Raw genomic sequence first — 19,384 nt, 5'->3', positions numbered from 1 at the left:
ATATATATATATATATATATATATATATATATATATATATATATATATATATCCTATACTGTATATGGAAGAATCATCTTTTAAGGTGCTGGAATGTATTTGAGACATCTATTACTATTGATTCATTACTTTGGGCTGACACTGTATGAGGACTTTTAAACATATTCTCAAATCTAAATCTCATAAATCTGTGTAAGAGCAATCTATATTTCCATTAAAGGCATAATGATTCTGATATTTAGAAAATCATCAGTGAATAAGTGTTGGAGCTTGATTTTTTGATTCATTCATTTATCTCTAAAAGACTGGAGAATGACTACTGAATAAGAGATCTCTTCTTTTGGAGCTTATGTTCTAGAGGTAGAGAAAGATTCAAAGAATCTGCAAGCAAATAGATAACCAACAGTACATATTCATGGGGTTATAAAGTCCCTGAAGAAAAAATAAATCGGGGTGAGGGAACAGAGATTTTGATCCTGTTTTTTTTTGTGTGTGTGTGGGGGGGATGGGTACCTGGGAATGAACTCATTTGCACACAACTGCTGCTCCACATCCCCAGCCCTATTTTGTATTTTATTTAGAGACAGGGTCTCACTGAGTTGCTTAGCACCTCGTGTTTGCTGAGGCTGGCTTTGAACTTGTGATCCTCCTGTCTCAGCCTCCTGAGCCACTGGGATTACAGGTGGGTGCCACCAGGCCCAGCTGATCCTGTTTTTGATAGAATGCTGACATAAGTCTTCCATGGGTAGTAACATTTAAATTGAGCATACAGTGGAACGATGAACAATCCTCAGAGATATTTTGGGTAGAAGGAGTCTGGGTTAGATTATAATAGAAAGTGATGTCATATTCCCAATAGAGCAAGAGTATGCAGAGCAGTTTGGGTCTAAGCAGAGAGGTGGGAAATGAGCCTGGATGATGAACCAGGCATAGATCAAGAAGGCCCTTATAGCTATCATAAAAATTTGGATTTTATTTGTTAGAGTAAAGGGAAGTCATTGGATTGTTTTTGGATGGGGGTTGTTGTACTTTTGAATAAGGGTGGAAGGACAAGTTGAAAGAGTCATGGCCACATTAAACCTGCTTTCAGAGACCCAGGGAACACTTATATTGTGTGGACATAAATGTTTAAAAATAATAAAGGAATAAATAAAATGAGCTTTCTTCCTCATAGTCTTCCAATTTATTTTGTGAAGCTAAAAAAAATTTGCTTTGGGATAAAGGAAATAAATGGAAACCAGGGAGAATGAGCAGAGGGCCATTGACAGAGTTGGGTGGTAGAAATCAAGGTGCGTAGGAAAAACAATCAGGAGATATTTCTTGATTTAGCTGAATGTAAATCCTTGTGCTATTTCACACACATTTCTCATTGATATCTTGATCTCCATTTCTATTGCTATTGCTATAATCTAGACTCTCATCTCTTGATTCTTAGGTCAATCTGATCATTATTATATTCTCATAGAATACTGACTCCATTTATTCATAAATTTAATCCATCCAGTATATTATGGCCACTGATTGAAAATGTTTATTATTCTGACTTAGAATTCATTTCTTCATTGTTCTAAGAAAAATTATATTCATTCCTGTTTCTCTGCCTTTTCTCAAATGCTATCCTCCTTACTCAAAGAGGGATACATTTTCTGTTTATAGTTGATATCTTTCAAGGTCCAATTAGAATCACCTTAACCTATGTATCAAACTCTCTCACCTTCTTTGCTTTTGTATGGTAAATGTTGTCTGCGTGATTTATTCCAGAACTGAATTGCATGCTATTTTACATTCATTTACTTAATTATTCATGCACTTGTAAATTTGCTTATAAATTAATTCATTCATTAATTTGACAAGTGTTTTCCAAGAACCTATTAGGTGCCAGGCATTTCTTTAGACACAGGACAGAGCTTAGAATTAAAACGATTAAAATCTATTTTTAAATCAACTTTAATGACATATAATTTACAGAAAAATGCACTGATTTTTAAGGGAAGAGGTTAAAGGGTTTTAACAAGTGTTTACACTTATGTAACACACCACCAAGATATGGAATACTCCCATCAGCTTCAAAATCCAAAGGTCTCCTTCTGTGCATTTCAGTAGTATATCATCTCTCTCATTATTCCTTGTGCCATTCCCCATAATCAGAGCTTAGTCACGTTTATTTTAAAACTTCAAATAAAGAAATCACACATTATGAACAGTTGGATTTTGGCTTCTTTTGATTATCATTATGTCTGTAAGATAAATCTATTTTGTGTTTTTAGCAAATTGTACATTTTTATTGTTAAATAATAATTGCATGGCTATTAACTCATTTAAAAATATTTTAGGGAGGTCTCATTCTTTCTTGGGGCTTTACCCCCAGTAGTCCCACCAGGTTCTCACAATTTAGAGAGAGAGAGAGAGAGAGAAAATGAAAGAGAACAAAATCTCCCTGTTTCAGGCAAGAAAAGGAAAAAACTAACCAATTTTAAGTATACTCCAAGTTCTTCAATGCCTGCCCTTGGAGAGAAATCATTTTGCCTGAGTTTTACTGGATATGAAGAAAAAACAAATAGACAGCTATAAATGACTCTAGCATCCCTGTTTCACAGAGATGAAAGTCCAATAAATGACTCTAAAGGCCCAGGAACTCAGTCCTATTAAAAAACAGTCTCAATCATAAGATCATGGTATGTTTTCTTTCTGTTAACCACACATTGGCACCGCATCAACAGGACTCCAGCATAACATCAGCAGATTCAGCTAAGAAGTACAGGGCACGGATTCTAAGTAAGAAGGGGTTCTTGGGCAAACCCATGAGCAGCAGGAGAAAAACCCAGTGAACAAATGACTAGGAAACGAGGGGAATCTGAAGACCAGGCACCTTCACCTGAGAGGGAACATTAAACACAGCTCAGTTCCTGATCAGATTTAACATAAAATCTCATCCTACAAGCATAGTTACCTCAGTTTTTATTAATTGGTATGTTTAAAAAAAACTATAGCTTTCAATAACAAATTATAAGTCATGAAAAAAATGCCATCTCAGGAGACAGGAAAAAAACAATCAGACCCAGACTCAGATGTAACATAGATTTTTGGCATTATCAGATATGGAATTCAAAATAACTATGATTAATATTTTAAGAGTCTCATAGAAAGCATAGACAACATGCAAGAATAGATGGATAAGCAATGAAAGGTGAAAACTCTAAAGAAATGCTAGAAATCAAAAACATTCAGGAAGCCTTTGATAGGTTCCTCAGAACTGGATGGCTGCCCTGAATTTGTGTATTCTTGGCTTTGAAAGCTCCAAGTATTTTAAAATCCCCTGTAAAGATGTTAGCACTTAAATTCCAACCTATATCTTTTTGTGAATCTTGCTAATGCTTGTGTTTACTTCTCATGATGGTGGATCTAGAGTAGCTTCTGTTTAAAGTATGGTCTTCATTTCGAAGATAAGGATTGTTCTGTGCTTCCTCTGGAAGCCCATGTTGAGAACAAAGTCGGAATAAAACTCTAAAGTCTCCCATAAAGGATGGGCCTCTACTCTCAAGCTCATAGCTGTTAGTCACTGGTAAACCTCAAATAGTCCCTTCCTGTGTATTTATATTCCAGGCTTTGGCCAAGGACTCATAGGCAGGCACTTCCACAGAGAGATATGGAATCCAGCTCAATCACAAGCCTATTTTCTCTGGATTCCTTCTATTAAGGTTTCTGCAGTTTCCACAGCCTCAAACCGTTATATCTGCCTCTCCAGCCCAACAGGTTGTTGTTCCCTGGTCAGGCTCTTATTTCTTTATGCTATTTTTGGTAAACTCTCTCCATAGATACAAGTCAGGAAAACCTGGAGCTCTCTTATCTCTGTGATTTTGTCCAATTATAATTGTTTATGGTAGAAGGACTGTTTCAGTATTAGGCACGGTTACAATCTAAAGTCAAACTTTTATATCATTACTATCTTTTAATTGAGTATATTTGTCTCTAATTTTATTGTAAGCTTCTTTCAGACAAGAACTAGCTGTCTGATTTTATTTGAAACTCCCAGAATCTTGGCGTTTGATGAGCCTATGTGTTGCTTTGCTCATTCACTACATTGTCCCACAACTTGTTATTGAAAATCTATCATATGCTAAGCACAATCCTAGGGACTTTTGAGGATCTTAGCTCATGAACTAATTGAAGAAGTGCTGTATTTGGTGGAATAGACATGTAAATGAATTTTTAATAAAAACAATACAGTGTGTAGCTACAAAGTAAAATGGAGGGAAAATAGAGTAGGACATTTCCCTGGGGGAGTCAGAGAGAGCATTGTATTTCTTGGTGATTAAAATTTCTCATTTAATTGAATTACCAACATATGAATATAAATCTTAGAGGACAAAGTGGCATCAAAAAAAGTTTATATAAAATAAGGAAAACAATAATCTTGTGATAATGCTGTGCAGTGCAGGATGGTACCATTAATAATTATCTATGATGTTGGTAGAGGAATCATTTCATGTTCTGAAGAAGATGGAGCAGCAGTAAGCACCAGCCTTTCAAATTTGTGGTCTTTCTGTGCAGTACATGAAGGGTCTAATTCTCACAGTTTTATTTCCTGTCCTGTTGCAAATAGTGTCTAGTTATTAATTCTTCGTGCTGTTCCGTTTCTTCCAAAGTCTTATTAAAGTACCAATTAATATTTTATTATCTCAGAATTGCTGTTTCTCTGATACAATTTATAATGCTCCTACAGTTGGCTTTGTACACAGTTGGCACTGTTGTAGGCATTGCTATGCAGGATGGATGATTGATACCATAGGAGCTGAGGCCATATGGCAAAAGGAAAGTGAAGCAGAATACGGGATAAAAATTGGGAAATGACATGCTTAATTATTCAGGTTCTTTAATGATTTTAGAAACTACTTCATCTATATCAATCATCAATACTTATTAAGTGCCTGTTGTTTGGAAGAAATAAAGACTATGAAATGTAACTTTTGTCTTGAATAAAGACTTTCGAAGCTTCTGATATGAAATATTAGTTGAAGGAAGATATCCATGTGCAACAGCTTTGGGCTTATTTATCAAACACATTGAACTCTTTAGTGAACAAAGCATGGAAGGTGCTGGAAGTTCACAAAGCGAACTTGCCCTCTGGTAGAACATACAGATGTATGAAGAGATGTTTAAAGCACAAAATAGAATAAAATGAAAGCTAAAATAACATAAGACATTTATTGAACATTTATTATATTCCCACGTATTAAATCATTTAGTACCCAATATAACCTGTGATGTAAAAGTATGTTATTATCCTCATTTTATACACTGAAAAATTGAGGCTTAGAGGTGTGGAAAGTAGGTTGCTCAGGAAAACAAGTAGTGGTAGAGCTAGTACATGGTCTCAGTCTGGTTCCCACAGTCTGCAAATGAAGTTATAATGCAATGCAGAGGAGGGAGTAATTCATTCTTTGAGATTGTATGATGCCAAGAAACTTGAAAACATTATAAGCCAGGTTAACCTTATGGGTTAATTGTCAATAACTGGTCTCACTACACGGGGAATGGATGCATTCAGAAAATACATGTATTCTCAAAGCAAATACAAATCCCCCTTCCATGGCAAGGTTGGGCATCAGCAGAAAAGTGTCCAGGACTCCTTCCTCCACCACTTACCCACTTCACCCATAAAAGATCAAGGATTACTATGAGCCACCCTACCCATGGCCATTTAAGTGTTTTAAGATTTATTTCCCCAAAACTTATCAGTATTTACTCAGTGTTTTAGATCCTTTAGTCCAAATTTTACCTTAAGAGCACACACATCTCTCCAGTCAGCAGAAATATTTATTTCTCTTTATAAATTATTAAATTAACTTTATGGCTCAGAACTAAGCATCTCATGAATTTTGTTGCCATGAATTAGTAATAATTCTGTACATTTGTACAATGCTTTACAACATTCTTCCACATAAATTATCTGATTTAATTTTCATAGCTGTCTAATGTGCTAGGAAAAGTCGATATTAATACTCCAATTTAACCATGAGACATTGAAGACTTAGGAAAGATTTGAGTAACTTTTGGAGTTCACATAGCTGTGGGTTTTGGGGCTAGACTTGGAACTAACCCAGACTAGTTTTCTTCCCTGTTTTCCACTAATTGGGTCCTAATCATACCTGGATGATAGAAGAATTTGAGTTTCTGAAATCCTAAAGATGAAGATCACAGTTGGGATGAAGTTGAATGCATGAGGGTGCAGCAACCCTATGAGACCTGGCCTGCAAGAGCATGCAGGCAACTCTAGTCATGTATTGGTACCCTGACAAATGGCTTAGGGCTTTAATGTGATGGAATATTTGAGATGGGTAGATCAGTACACGTGAACTTAGAGGCAGGGAAGTTTGGTGGAATTCAATGGGTGAATTGCATTAGAATTGGTGGAGGCCAGAATTATATCTTCCTTGATAGAGAGCAGCATGAAAAAGACAATAAGAGAACAAAAAGAAAATATTGGGAAGAAGGGACTACTAGATTACCAACAAGAGAATGGGAATTAATTAGAAATCAGGTTGGCTGAATAGATGGAGAAGAAGATGAGATCGAGGTAGAAAATAGGGAGTTAAATCATGTTTTAGGGACCACCATGCTTAGTGGGATGTTTTGGAATCACCAATTAATTTTTGTTTGACAGAATGAGTACCAGTGAGGCAAGGAGATCAGCTGAGAACTATATATGGTTGAGGTTGAGGTTGAGGGCTCCAGTCATGGGGCTGATACAGGAATAGAGAGAAAACAGGCATATTACATAATAAAATGTAAGATACCAGGACAGACTGTATTTAGAGGATGAGGCATGAGGGAACCTGAAAGGTAATCTCATGTTTGTAGCAAAGGTAAAAAGAAGGCTGTGAATACTAGTAGTAAGAAATCCTAAAAGAGAAACTGCTTTGTAGAAAAAAAGATTTTCCTTGTTCAGTGTGATTTCCTGTGCTCCGGAAAAAGGTTATCCATGAGAAAATTTATGAGACCTTGGAGACATGTGGAGTTGCATCTTTTAGGTGCTGGACAACGCACAGAACCATGGGAAAAAGACCTAGAAGGAATGATGAGAGATGCAGGAGAATCAGGAGGGAGGCATGTCAGTCACCTGAGAGGAGAAAGGGTCAAGAAGTTGGGTAGATGAAAAGTTTAAAAAAATTAAGTAGGGGACTGAGGTTGTGGCTCAGGGGTAGAGTGCTCGCTGGCACATTGCGAGGCCCTGGGTTCGATCCTCAGCGCCACATAAAAATAAATAAATAAAATAAAGGTATTGTGTCTAACTATAATTTAAAAAAAATAAAAATAAAGTAGGGCCAACAATAAGAACTTAGAAGAGACCCCTACCATTAGATGTGATAATGCAACAAAAGGAATTTAGGGAAAACTTAAATTGAAAAATCAGTCATTGGGTATCTACAACTCTTGATAGATTTATTATAAGTGAAGTTCTAAAAAAACACTTTGCTGTTTTAAATACACAATGGTAGAAAGCCAGTGACCTACAAAGCAATTTTTAGTTCATCCTTAAAAAGCTGCTGATATAAATATGTACTTTAGCATTTTTTTTTTTTAAAGAGGTTGTCTTACTATGTCATCTAGGCTGATCTTGTCCTAGGCTAAAGTGAACCTCCCACCTCAGCCTCCTGAGAAACTGAAACTAGAGGTGTCTGGCAGAAATATTACCCATTTGGATGAACTTAGAGTTTGAAAAAGTTAAAAATATTTACAGAGAGAGTGAAATTTTAAAATAAAGTGAGGTAAAAATTCTGCAAAATATTGAAAGTACCCCCAAATCAAAGTAGGGAAACTTACTTGTAGAGGTAACACTTGCAGAAAGCCTAAATAAACTGTGTACTTTCAAGCATCTGGTGCTGAGAAAATTTTAGAAACAGTATATTTAGCCACAATTTTACCAACTCATTATGCATGCTCTGTTTTCTTAATTTTTATTTTATTGCTGAGGAGATTTGCATGAAAAAGGATACCTTTAACAGTTTCATTTAGTTTTCCTGTTTGTTCCTTTACCTGAAGTCACAATCATATTTCCATAGGAATAAATTATGATTTCACAAACAAAGGATTATAGCTTTGGGAGGATAATTAGATGCTGGAAAATGAGATTTTAAAATGAAGGTCTTGTTTGTAGTTTCCAGTGTTTGCAACAGACACAATGCGTAGTGATGAAAATGTGCCCCCAAATGTGCCATGTAACGTGGGTGATGGGATACAATCTTCTGAAGGCATTTTTGACATGTAAACCTTTTCTGTTCTGATAGGGATTTAAAAATAATAGGGTAGGTCAGCTTATCCCTGTCAGAGAGAGTTCCTGTGAGATGTTTCTTTTTCTGTTTTAAATTGCTTCTGTAATTTTATGTGGCTACAGAGAGTTCATTTGGATTACAAGAGTAGGATGCCAGATGTGGAGAGTGAAATGTGTCTGCATAGTGCTAATTCCTGTGACCACAAGAAATAAACAATGTTCCTGGTGCATCTACCTATAGTGGCAAATCAATAGTTCCATACATACCCTGAGCAAACAATTGTTCAGGGTTTCCTAGGGAATTCTCTTTTCCCATCCTGGGATCTTTTAGCTCACCAAGGAATAAAAATTCCTTCTTCAGCAGGGAAATATGAGCTCTAAGGCAGTATAGACTAGGTGCTTATATTTCCAATGCTTAGTAGTGCCTGCACATCCAGGTATTCTCCCTTTCTCTCTCCTTTCCCCTCACCCCCTCACCCTGTGTGTGAGTGTGTTTTCACTAAAGGAATGAATGAAAATGAAGTTCAATCAGAGTCTTATTAGAACTGCTCCAGAGAGCAGAATTTCTTTCGTTCTGTGCTTGTAGGGAAACCCTTCCCTGGCCACACCTCAGGCTAGGAAGGAGCCATATCAGTCACAGCTTCTCCTAGGGTTTTGCCAACCCTTTGATCACTTTTCAATGTGACTACATGCTTTGTATATTTTGCATTCCCAGTTTGGTTCTGGCTAGATGGTTACCCTGAAGGGTAACTCCTAGGCTGGTGATTCTGAGCTCTTCTTCTAGGGAACACTAACTAACCTTGATTTAACCCACCTGGTGGACAGACTCCTTCCTGTAGCACTGTGCTATGCTGAGCCGAAGATGGAGGCCAGGTTTCTTTTACCACACAGATGTGCCTCATGAAGTTTGGCTCCCAAGTTGGTGGGTGGGGAAAAGAAGCATGTGTGGGGAGGGGAGACGGAATCAACTTTTTTGGCTTCTTTATTGAAAATTATGTAACATAAACCTTGTTCTGTGAAGAGGCAATCAAAGACTATGCAGCTAAAGATGTAGGAAAATCGTATTTAGACATGTGTCAGTACAAAAGTAAAATGTGTTAGTTTTTTGGGGGGATTTTGTAATTTGTCAGTTTTGTTAAAAGTTTAACATGTTTGGGACTCTTAAAAATCATTTTGAATAAATATTTGTTTAATAATTATGTATTTAACATTTAATTATTTTTTTAATAGGGCTGTTCAAATTGTATGAGCTTCAGTAAACACAAAATCTGCTTTCCTGCACGGCTTGTCCTGATAGTTTCATTTTCCTGATGGACAGAGACCACCTGTTGCAATCTTAGTTGAAAAATAAGAAAATGGATGAATGACCACAGCAATTCCCTTGTGTCTACCTGAGAGAGAGAGAGACTGGAACTACTTTTGCAATGTTCCTGGGGCCATCAGCTCATAATTGGCTATTTTGAGAAGTCAGAAAAAGTGGAATAAAAAAAGTTTCTGTTTTCTTAACTCTCATAGAAGTCGTTCAAAGAGTGCTGAATTTGGAGTCAAGAGATCTGAATTATTAGGCTTGACCTGCCTCTCATGAGCTGTGGGAACTTCACCTTGCCAGACTGAAATTGTCTCTGTCTTTCAAAGGTGGCTTTTATCTTGGCCTAATCCACAAAGATTCCATGATTAAATAAGATAATAGATGTCAACACACAGGACATGGGTAAGTGCTTATGGGTATAAGTGCTTATATTTCTTATTTTTTAGTAGGGGAAAACACTCAGAGATAATAACAAAGCACTTCCTCTACCCCTCTTCACTGTTCTTAATAAGTACAGGTGTGGAAAAGACAGGTGGGAGAGATGAGGAGCTGGGTGACATGCAGGTGAAGAAGTGGCCTGGGAATGAAGGACAGTGCCAGTTTCTCAGTGACCCAGTTAATATAGGCAAAGAGGAAGTTAACGTCAGCATTCCAGCCTTGATATCCTGAATTCTTCTCTGTGACTATGTCTACACTAGTCCATCAGAGGGCACTATGGTTTGATTATGGCTTGTCCCATCTGAAACTCATGTTGGTGTTTAATCCCCACCATGAAGCATTAAAAAGGTGGAAACTTAACCTATGAATTCAGAGCTAGGTCTTTGGTAGGTGACAAGGATTAGGTAAGGTCATAAGAGTGGAGCCCCCTCAACTGAATACTGATGGCTTTGAAAGAGACAGGGGGGCCACAAGAGAAATGTGCTTGTGCTCCCCCATCTCTTGCTGTATGATGGATGACCTGCACTGACCTGAGATTTCCAGCAAGATGGCCATCACCAGACATGGCCTCCATACCTTTGGACCTCCATGAGACAAAATAAACCTCTTTTCTTTAAAATTTACTCAATCTGTGGTATTGTGTTATATTAGCAACAAAGACAAATGCTACTGACTACTCTTTAGCAACAACCAGCTAGCTATTTTTGACACTTCTTCTTACAATAATAATTTAAATATTTGACAGTTGGTACACATCTGTATTATTTGGAGCCCTTGGCACACAAAGCCATTCATGTCAAATGCTGTAAAATGAATAATTGTTGTCCTTATTTTGGTTTTCAGGGCCCGTTGTACAGTTCATGAAAAAAGATCCTTTGAAGTGGCCACAGGATGGGGTAGAAAGAACACCCCACAAGGAATGAGGAAATTCTACGCAGTCCCAGATTTTTAAAAGGCAATGTGCACTAGAGGTAAGTTGAATACTCATTTCTGAGTTTAGTTTCTTTATTGGTAAAATAGCATCATTCTAAGTTTACCGAAAGTATTATGAAGATGAAATAATAAGATATAGATGTTGAAGAGTTTTGCCACACATAAAAAGCCTATTTAATTAAATGGTGATATTATTTGCTAGGAATTCCTAATGAGAAGGTAGTTAAATAAATTAGCTCTGAGACTGAGAAATAGAGAAATCAGCAGATGCAAAATCTACTAATTTGATAATTTCTAGAGCCATTAGCCTGTCATATATACACATGCTTTGACATAATAAAATAAATACAAAGTACTCTTTTCATCTATAAATGCCTTTTCCTGTTCTGGACAATTTCCTAATGACAATCTGGCACCTACCAATTCCATCTAAGAGGATTGTTTGTAGCATTTAATCAATCTTTTATAACGTGCATGTCTGCTGCTTTTATAATTGCAACTCAAAGAAGGAGGTGCTGAGTATATTTTGCTGCTTTACTTATTCTAAGACAGAACCACTGGCAAGGATTCTGGGCCAAAACATCCCACAATGCACTAGTGATAACTCTCCTGCCAGACAAATATCCTCTAACTATAGTATAAAATCAGCTGCCCACACTGGAAGAAACAAATCAGAAAACTGCTGTTCCATAATCACAGAGTTGAAAGCATTGTGTAAGTAAAATGACAGGCTATTAATTCTGATTTGGAAAGCATGAATAGGACTTTAGATGAAGTTTAATTTTCTTTTGGCTTTTCAGAAATGGATAAATCATTTAAAATAAAAATAGATGCTGGGTTTTAAAACAGTCATTTCTCTCAATATTTATTATTTTGGGGAAAAGTTTTTTTTAGTAATGAAAAATAATTGTGAAGTGTTCACATGAATGCTTCAAAATAGTGTTCAATTCATTCTCTGATGCCTCACTAAGCCCTAGACTTGAAAATTATTTGTTGTAATTTAAGTAAACCTCTAGTATATAAAATTTTAATTGAAAAGATATGATATTTCATTAAGTGCTGTCACACACTGCTATTGTTGCCAAATGAGGCCTGGCAGTACTTCCAAGATATTTTTCTACTGACTGGATTTTTCTCCAACCTGAGTTAAAGATAGCATCCACGATGCATATCAGCTACCATGTTTTATGTAAGAGAGATTATATCTACATACATATAGCTATGATAGACACATTTTTTATATCACTTATAAGATTAACATTCAGATGAATAATTTTATAAGTGATTTCATTATAATATCAATTTTTTCTAAAGTCTTGCACTGGAAAAATATTTAAAGTTCTATGAATTAACAGAATGCTGTGAGCTAAAGAAAGAAACATAATAAACGGAGACAAAGGATGTAGCATTTTGTAAGTAAATATGCCTGGGAGTCCATTTAAACATGTAAATAAGAATGCTAAAGAAAGTACTCTTTTTGTACAACACATTCTTTGTTCCCATTTGTGAGATAATGTGCTTTGTTTTTATTTTTACTGGGGTTGACAAATTCACTTTAAAAAAATCATTGCAAAGAATAACAGTGGGGAAGGCATATGCACTCTATCACTGCATTTTAATTGGGACTCGTTCTCACAAAAAATCACATTAAACCTGGCTTACCTTTCCTGCACAGTATGTTAGGGCCAAAGGATCCAATGAGACAACTGTCCTATTCTCATTTACTGAAGTGGTGAGTGAGCAGATAGTGAATAACACCTGGAGAAAAATACTGATGGGTCTCCACCACCTTCCTTTATTTGCACCAAATCTGGGAATTTACTTTTAGATGTTGGTTTCACATAACAATTACTTTTTAACCATTCCTCCATTTCCAGGGACTTAAGAATGCCACTAAATGACATAACGAGCAACAGCCTAGTGGCCATCAGTGTAGGGTAGCAGAAGTGATCTGCTTCCAGCTCCTTCCATGTACACAGCTACTATAGTAGGTTCCTCAAGCAGTCACTGTCAGTCTCCTCAAGGACTTACAACTAATAAGCATCCAAAGAACAGATGCTCAGATTAAAATCAACATCCAATTTCTTCAGCTTCTTGGGGAGAGGGAATATTTGAAAACTGAAATGCATCTGAAGATTCTCTCTTACAGTCCTAGTTGAAACTTGGTACTAGCTAAAGTTTTGTTGTGTTTCATTATTGTTATTCACACAGTGAAAGTAAAGTACTTTCAGCTTTACAAAGGATTGATACTTGAATTTATTTGGAATAGTCTGTCCCTTTTGAGTTTTGGGAATGAAAATCTAACTGAATGTATTCTTTAAGATCCATCTGAAAATAAAGTGAAGGCACCTTTTAGCTTTCCTTGAAAAACATATTGTTTTTGTTTTTTCTAAATTCAGCACTTTAGGTTGAGATTCTAAATGAAAATGGGAAAAATAAATCCTATGAGTGACCAAGGCAGAGTTGTGATTCTAAGACTGTTTTGAGAGTGTGTAGGGAGATACACCTGAACAGCTTGTATGTAAATTTTGCATTCCAAATCTTGCATAAATGTGTGTGTCTGAAAATGTGAATAAAAGAAAGAGAAAGATCTTTTCTTTCATCTGCTCTTTGCCTGAGATGGAAGATTGTGAGAAGGGAAATCAGCAGGTAAGACTTGATAACTTGAGCTTCAACTAGGGAGGCAAAAATGAGAAGCAATCACCTTCTACTTGGTTTAGCACAATCTGGGTTGCCGAACCAGTGTTCTACCTGGCCTGCCTCCCAAGAACAAATAATCTCATCTACTAATTTTATTCTGAAATAATTGTTTAGGAACCACAGGGTAATTTTTTTTTTACCCTTCTTTTTTTTAAATTTTTTATTGTTGGTTGTTCAAAACATTACAAATTTCTTGATATATCATATTTCACACTTTGATTCAAGTGGGTTATGAACTCCCTTTTTTACCCCATATACAGATTGCAGAATCACATCAGTTACACATCCATTGATTTACATATTGCCATACTAGTGTCTGTTGTGTTCTGCTGCCTTTCCTATCCTCTACTATCCCCCCTCCCCTCCCCTCCCCTCTTCTCTCTCTACCCCCTCTACTGTCATTCATTTCTCCCCCTTGTATTATTTTTCCCTTTCCCCTCACTTCCTCTTGTATGTACTTTTGTATAACCCTGAGGGTCTCCTTCCATTTCCATGCAATTTCCCTTCTCTCTCCCTTTCCCTCCCACCTCTCATCCCTGTTTAATGTTAATCTTCTTCTCTTGCTCTTCCTCCCTACTCTGTTCTTAGTTACTCTCNTATAAGGTAGTTGTAGTTTTACCACAGGGTAATTTACCTTCTAGTGGGCTTAAATGATTGAATTGCCACAATAAGAGCTAACATCTACTAAGTACTTATCACTTACTATGTTAGTCAGTTTCCAACAAAAAAATACCTGAGGGAATCAATTTTTTAGAGATTCCACTCTAACTGGTTTGGCTCTGTTGCTTTGGGTCTGTGGTGAGGCAGCACTTTATGGCAGGAGCATGTAGTAAAGACAAACCACGTACATCCTGAGCCAGAGGGCAAAGAGAAAGAATATTCTTCAAGGGTACACCTCAGTGACCTGAGGGCCTCCCACCAGGCCCAACCTCCTGAAGGTCCCACCATCTTGCAATAGCACCACCCTAGGCCCACATCTTTAACACATGAGCCTTTGGGGGACAGTCAAGATCCAAACTATGGAACACACCAAGTGAGGTTCAGAATGCTTCACATATGTTAACGCTTACCTTAACATCAACTCTCTGAGTTAACTACGGTTAATATCCACATTTCACAGATGAAGAAAGTAAGGCCCAAGGAGATAAGTCACTTTCTCATGATTTCAGAGTGAGAAGCTTGGAGGGAGCTGAACCTCTAAGAGTTAGTGGAGCCAAGTTGCTCTTTTTCTCAGGTAAGTACTTTTTGGTGGGAAACCAAGTAAGGTAACCATTTATGAGAAGGTTTAAGAAGGTCTCTCTCATATTGAGCTTCCCAATAGGACCAGGAAATGAAATATCCATGAAAGCACCCCTCTGGTGACAAGGCCAGCCATGGGCCACATGCCACACACAATTCACCTATATCTGATTAGAATTCTGCCAATTGCATGTGCATTCTTTTTTTTTTCTTTTTCATTCTTACTTTCTCTCTGTCCTTTTTGCCTAAACTTTGATTCTCTTCTAAATATGTTAAGATGTTTTGGTGAATATTATCCCAGGCATCACACTGTCTTTACTGCTGTTATATATATAGATATATACTTTTGAAATAAGCAAGACCCAATCATATTTACTTTTAATTAATAACTTTATATTAGTTGAAGGCAATTACTATGGTATGATTGTTTGTGAGTGAGTGTGTGTGTTTGTGTGTGTGTGTGTGTATGTGTATCTGTGTGTTTCTTTGATGCCCAGCTTCTTTTAAAAATCATGAATTCAAGTTGTGAGAGCAGATATTTTTGTCTTATTCCTAATCTCACATAGAAAGTACAGCTATGAAATATTTGCTATGGATATTTAATAAAAACCCTAAAGATTTTAAAATGTTCCATTCCCGATTTGCTGGGACTCTTTTTAAATCATGGATCAGCATTAAATTTCATTAAAGTTTTTTTTTTCTCTGTGTCTGTTGAGATGATAACATGATTTTTCTTCATTGTTAAATGGTCAGAGTACATTGATGACTGTCAGCATTGCATTTCTGAAAGAAATGTTACTTGATCTTGATATAGTGTGTTTTTTATTGAAATAGTTTTGCTAATAGTTCATTTAGATTTTTTTGTATCTATGTTCATGAACAAGTTGGGCTATATTTTTTTCTTTCTTGTCCTGTTCTTTTGGGGGCTTGGTATCAGGATTATGAAGGCCTTATAAAGAACTGAAGACTATTAAACTTTTGCATTCTTGCAAGAGTGTATGTAACATTGGTGTCATTTCTTTTTCAAATTTGGCAGAATTTGCTGGTGAAAAATTATCAGTCTGGAGTTTTGTTTAGGGAATGGTAATGTAGTCTAACATTCTTACAGAAAGAAAAAGCCAGGGGAAAAACCAGTCTATTTAGCAACAGACTGACCTGAAGTAGGTGACCGGCTTCACTTCCTTAACTTCTTTGAAATTAGTAAGTCAATGCCTTTAATAGTTGAAGGTATGCATTGGCTTTTCTATTTTTATTGGTTTTATAAATTATGCTAAGAAATATTTTTCTCATCCAAAATTTTGCTTGTCAATGAAAGTATTTTATAATTATATTATCTTTCCTAATGTGATATCTATCATGATGTTTCCATTTTAATCTTGATATTGGTTCTTTGAGTCTGCTAATTTTTAAAATATTTATTATGTCTCACTAGGGTTTCATAAAATTTTTTAAAATCAGATTTTGGTTTTATTTATGTTCTCCATGGAAGTTCCCCAATGAAGTGGTCAGAACATAGAGGGGTGGACTTCATGGTATGATCAGAGAGGCAGAGGCTAAGCACATGACACAGAAGAACAGAGTCACCAGGTTGCAAGGAATCACATCATTGAGGATGGCAAGGATCCTTCAGGGAGTTGGGATATAGAGACCCATTCCCTGAATATCACATCAGTGGAGATTCTACTTCAAGATGACAGTGGAAGAGGAATCTCACCAATGACTGAGGTAAAATCTTCCTTCCATCCCAGAAAGGCGCAAGCCTGGAGTTAGAATTGTGTTGGTATTTCCACAGTTTTCATGGACTTAGTTTTATACCCTCTCATTATTTTTTGCTTCCATTTTAAATCTTTTTATTGGTAAAGTCATATTTTTTCACTGACTTAACTTTAAAATGCTCTCATTTTTGTTTTTCCATGTAGGTGAAACACTTTAGTTTAGCTCAGTGGTAGAGCTCCTGTTAAGCATAATCACAGCCCTACCTGAAATCCACAAGACCAAAAAGTAATTTAAAAGGGTCAGATTCTCACATGTCATGGGCTCTGCTGTCGTGTTAGTCAAACAGCTCACTGCCTGTTATCCTGAACAGATACACTTCCAGAGTCTGGACAGGGTATATTGTAAATGTTGTGGGTGTGTATACAGTGGAGATTTGATTATAAGTTTTAATTAGCACAACTTCAGGTTTACATATCTCAAAGGAGTACTATGGATATTTGGCAATTAATGTTTGTAAATCACCTTAAGGTCCTTGAGATAGAGAGATGCTGTATAAATGAATAATGTGGTAATGAAAATAATAATGTATGCAGTTACATTCCCTAGCCACTTGCCTGAATTAGATCTGAGGTCCAAAGAAAGCTGTTGAAAATGTAACTATCTAAATAAGAAAATGTTGTCATAACCACCCCTCTTAAGTCATAATGGAAAATATCTGTGAAATCGAGCATAAACACAACCCACAACCGAGATCTCATACACTGTAAATGCTTATCCTTTGAATAAGTAACTATTTCACTATTTGTATATTTAGTTCTTAGATCAAGAACTAAAGACTATAATCATTTCTCTGGGATGATATTATGTGGAAGCTAATTGGCAGTTGTTTCAACATAATTGCTAAATGTTGCTTAATGATAAATTATGTTTCTATTACTAATTCCAGTCTTGTCAATGGTATAATGGATATTCCTGCAAATAGTTTCACAAATATTTTTTTAAAGGCAAACAAAAAAACAGAAAGCCTAAGGGGACCTCAGACTATAAAAGTAATGTCTTGCTCCACATCTGACCACCTTTCATTTCCTTTTAATATTAAAGGTCAGTGATCTTAAGCCTCTGACAACATCCTTTTCCTCTGGCACTTCTTGCAGAAAGGGTGGTAATGGAATGAATATATATATATGTGTGTGTGTGTGTGTGTGTTTGTGTGTGTGAAATATATATATATAACTATCTATACCATAAAATCTCACCATTTTGTATTTTTGTCAGTTGAATTCTGAAGGTATTGAAAATGGCATCAAACTTCAAAGAAAAAGTAACAAAGAGTGGATTCCATAGTTATACAAAGTAAGTTAGGTCTTTGAGCCCTCACTAAATTATACCTTTACGGCTGAGAAAATTGAAGAGAAAAAACAAACCATTATGTTAGCTATAAGCCACTTTTACTCTTTGATTTTAAATTCTATTTATTTCCTACATTGCCAAGTTTATTATGAGAAACTACTTTGTTTATTCTTGTCGCTGTTTATTAGTTGTTCTGTGCTTCCCGACATGAATATGAGCTTCTTAGAATAATGTCTAGTCTGCGTTCCTTACACGTGTCCTCAGCATTCCAAGTTTATGCAGGTAAATAAATGCTTAATAAATTTTTGAATAATTCATTAATTGGCCAAGAACTTCCCTGTTCCCCTTTCCAAACAATGCTATTATCATTGAGGATATTCTTACATAACAATTCAATAAATATGCCATAAATCAGAGCTCCCCTCCTTGTACAACCTCTGGAGAGCCTATTGCTTACTTGTTGATTTGTATTTTGATATCTGGGATTGAATCTAAGAGTGCTTTACCACTTAGTTGTTATATTTAAGATATTTCTTCCCAGCCCTTTTATTTTTTTTTTCCTTTGTGATAAACACTCCCTAATTTGCTTAGGGCTTGGCTAAGTTCCTGAGGCTGGTCTCAAACTTGTGATCCTCCTGCCCAGCCTCCTAAGCCACTCGAGTTAAAAGGATATGCCAGTCACCTGGTAAGAACCTGTTGTTAACTATCTAACAGCATACCACTTATTGGAATAGGAAAAATAGAGGAATGTCCTTCTAGGGCATAGTCATGGAAAATTTTGAAATAGAATAATGCAACAACTATTTTTCTCCTGTAGTTGTATATTGATGTCAGGATCAAAAAGAAAGTATGTCTTCAAAATTGGCAAATTTAAAAATATAAATAGTCATGAAATGTCCCCTTGGTCTTTTGCACCTTCTTATGCGCACAATATATTCTAGCTCATGTCTTGGCAGTGTGAGTCTCAATTTTAGCAGAGTAACAAATGGAAAGACAAGGTTGAACAAGTGAGAATGAATGTTGTCAGATGAAGAAAACCTAGATTCTCTTTTCATTTCTTAATGATAGTTTTCAAACTAAAATGTTTTATGTTGAGGTCGAGGTACCCATGATTCTTTAAGTAGTTCAACATGTGCCTGGACATGGGTCAAATTGCATGTCTGAAAATAAGAATTTAGAAACATATACATAATTTATAGTCAAGATTTAGGAGTGAATGTGACCACAAAATCAAAGAATAAAAATGCTCAGTCCATAGCGTTGGAAGAAAATCTACCAGTTAGAGGAAGAGGTGCTATTAGAAATTTCCATAAAATTTAATCAACCATAAATAATTGACTTAGATGGGAATCTTGGATAGCCCAGGACCACAAAAATGAATGAAATGATCCAGAGGGAAATGTTAACTGTAAAATCTTCAGGAAGGC

The sequence above is a fragment of the Marmota marmota genome, unplaced genomic scaffold (genome assembly GCF_001458135.2).
Source record: "Marmota marmota marmota unplaced genomic scaffold, marMar, whole genome shotgun sequence".
Taxonomy (NCBI): domain Eukaryota; kingdom Metazoa; phylum Chordata; class Mammalia; order Rodentia; family Sciuridae; genus Marmota; species Marmota marmota.
The sequence above is the reverse complement of the archived record's forward strand: the minus strand, read 5'-3'. Positions refer to the sequence as shown.